The following is a 2,500-nucleotide window of genomic DNA, read 5'->3' as shown; positions in this document are numbered from 1 at the left end:
TGACACGTACACTGTATTCAGTCCAATTGTGTGTTCAAGGTTGGCTTAATTTCCTTAATGAACAGCATTTCGTAGACCAGACAATCACGCTTAGTTGTGCATTTCTTTAGTACTTTGAAGAGGTCATCAATGGGGGTGCTTTGGTCAAAACTATGTTCAAACTCCAGATGATTGCCAATTGCAGAGCTCTTGTCAGTCGGCCACACGTTGATGTGAGTATTGAGCAGTATACCCGACATAGTTTGCTTTACACAAACCACATTGGAAAAGGTAAACAACCCGTTGGTTGTTCACAATAGCTGGTTTCACCTCTTTGCACGATCACATTTGAGTTTAAGCTTGCGAACACAAAATTAAGTTCATTGAGATCCTTACGTACTTGATAAGCAGATGTTTGGGATTTAAAAGGAAGTTTAAAATTAATGGGTGGAGGTATTTCTGAATCTGTGGTTTCTTTGGGCGTTCCCGATCCTGTGTTTTACTTTAGCTGGCTGATTCAGTTAGATTTTTGGGTTAACACATTACTTTGCGGAACATGTCACGGAGTTTTTTACATTCAGATCCGCTAAGAACTTTTTAGCATTAAACTTTAGCATCAAATTGAGAAATAGTATAATGAATTGATATGCCAGTGTACGGAGAGAGCGGAGTTAATGGTAAAAGGAAATGTATCGGTAATCGCACGACTGGGTTGGTTTCAAAACTCAAGAGACAGCACAAATTGAACATGCGAATACCGGAAGTATTCATCTGTCCTATCTCCCAAGCTAAAAGATTTTCTTGTCTTGAGTTAGACTTGCTTATCACCAAGTGTTTGTTTTCAGGGTTGTTTTGGCTTAAAAGAAAAGGATTCAGAGAAGAAGGCAGCAGTGCCAGAAATTGAAGGTTAATTTCTGCAGCTAAGAATTGAGGTGAGTTCATCAGTATTACTTTTTCTCAACCGCTTTCGCAATTTTCCTCATCAGGTTTAAAACCATCACCAATTATGAATTGCTGAACCTAGATTGGCTTATTAACGTCTCACACGTACAATGTATGTTGAATTTTACCACTCTTGTACAGCAATTATTTGATACATTCATTCACATTCACATGCGGATAAATAGTGGATGAACTATGCCTTCCTCGGTTATTTTATTGGTTTGCGTGACAAAACACAACTGCCTCAGAAAAGCGGGCCGCTCGACTGATTTATGAAGGGACTGCTCGTAGTGTTCAACTCGCACTGTAGCCCTTACAATTTCATCACAATCATGACCAAGTTGGTGGACGCACAGGCGCCCCAAGCTCATAACGTGCTCATATAGTGAGAGAGTTAAAAATTAAATTAAGTTGTAAAACTGAACGTCTCGTGTATAACTCGTGTGTAAACGAGTACTGATTTCACTATATCAGCAATGGCTAATGAATCGACACAAAACAAAGGTGAACATTATATTTGAAGTAGGGAAAGTTTATTGCGACAGAAAGACGTTCAGTTTTTCAACTTAACTTAATTTTAACTCTTTTCGCCATTAAACTCTCTTGCTACATAATAGTTATGAATTGCAAAATTGCGTTATGAGCTTGGGGCGCCTGTGGTGGACGCAAACAATTAATGTACATCAAATTTAAGCTCCCTTTGCATATGGGCTGTTCGATTGCAGATCGTGAGGCCTTGTTGAGAGTTTTAGGGATAAAGGATAACTGACAAAATAATTATAGAGCTAAGGGATAACCGAGATACTTTTAAGGATAATAACAAAATAACTTTGATTTCTGAATTATCATACTTTTGGTCACTTTGCCGAGGATTTAAATCACTTGCGACTGGTAATGAACATTAATTGAGGGGTCATTTATCAGTCCATGTCCAAGACTTGCTCTCAGGCTCACTAATTCAGTCAACCGCTTGTGTATCAGGTTATCTGCTAAAAAACGGGTCGCCTTACACCTTAAAAATGACAGGTATTGTCAAATTCCAATTATATAAGTAATTTTAGGGATAAGGGATGACTATAAAACCACCATAACAGGGCCCCAATCGTGACTGAGATGTACATGTAGTAACTACCCTACCTCAGACATTTGTGTTACAAATAATTATTGCGCGTAATTTCGCCAGGGGACTTCGTTGGGGTCAGTAATGAGTTTGGGATGCAAACTTAAAGATATTGTGTTGATTATTCATAAAATTAACACATAAGTTCTAGACAACCAACTGAGATTCATCACTTCCACGGCAGAATTGCTTAGAATCGCTTACTTTATAACTGAGTCATCTGCACATTGATCATATTCCATATTTTACTCTGTTTAGTTGAACTTATAAACATGAGAAATGTTGACTCTCAGTTAATCGAAGCTTTATTATGGGAAATCTGTGTTTACTGCAAAGAACCAAGCCTTTCTGATACAAATTGGCTAAGATATCGTTTTTTATCATATTTGATCAAAATTCGGTTGAGTTTATGACGTCATCACTTGGCTAATTTGCATATTTAAAAAAAACTTGAAATTA

At 37.6% G+C, this 2,500-nt stretch overlaps 1 protein-coding gene and 2 long non-coding RNA genes across 7 annotated transcripts in view; 2 read left to right on the top strand and 1 right to left on the bottom strand.

Moving 5' to 3' along the window:
• LOC137997724 (uncharacterized) overlaps nucleotides 1-2,500 on the bottom strand; it is a 324,565-nt gene that overhangs the window by 119,093 nt on the left and 202,972 nt on the right. The window lies entirely within an intron of this gene.
• LOC137997728 (uncharacterized) overlaps nucleotides 1-2,500 on the top strand; it is a 114,699-nt gene that overhangs the window by 96,261 nt on the left and 15,938 nt on the right. The window lies entirely within an intron of this gene.
• Nucleotides 1-2,500, top strand: part of LOC137997684 (nucleotide-binding oligomerization domain-containing protein 2-like) — an 84,016-nt gene that overhangs the window by 65,578 nt on the left and 15,938 nt on the right. For 3 of the 5 annotated variants that reach the window (XM_068843848.1, XM_068843846.1, XM_068843844.1), the window contains exons 10-11: nucleotides 111-212; nucleotides 825-911. The gene's annotated coding sequence lies outside the window, so the exon portion shown is untranslated. The remainder of the gene's footprint in view (nucleotides 1-110; nucleotides 213-824; nucleotides 912-2,500) is intronic. The other 2 variants (XM_068843847.1, XM_068843845.1) reach the window with 1 other exon arrangement.

This window comes from Montipora foliosa, chromosome 3, assembly GCF_036669935.1.
Source record: "Montipora foliosa isolate CH-2021 chromosome 3, ASM3666993v2, whole genome shotgun sequence".
Classification (NCBI taxonomy): Eukaryota; Metazoa; Cnidaria; class Anthozoa; order Scleractinia; family Acroporidae; genus Montipora; species Montipora foliosa.
This window is presented reverse-complemented; position numbering and strand designations above follow the sequence as displayed.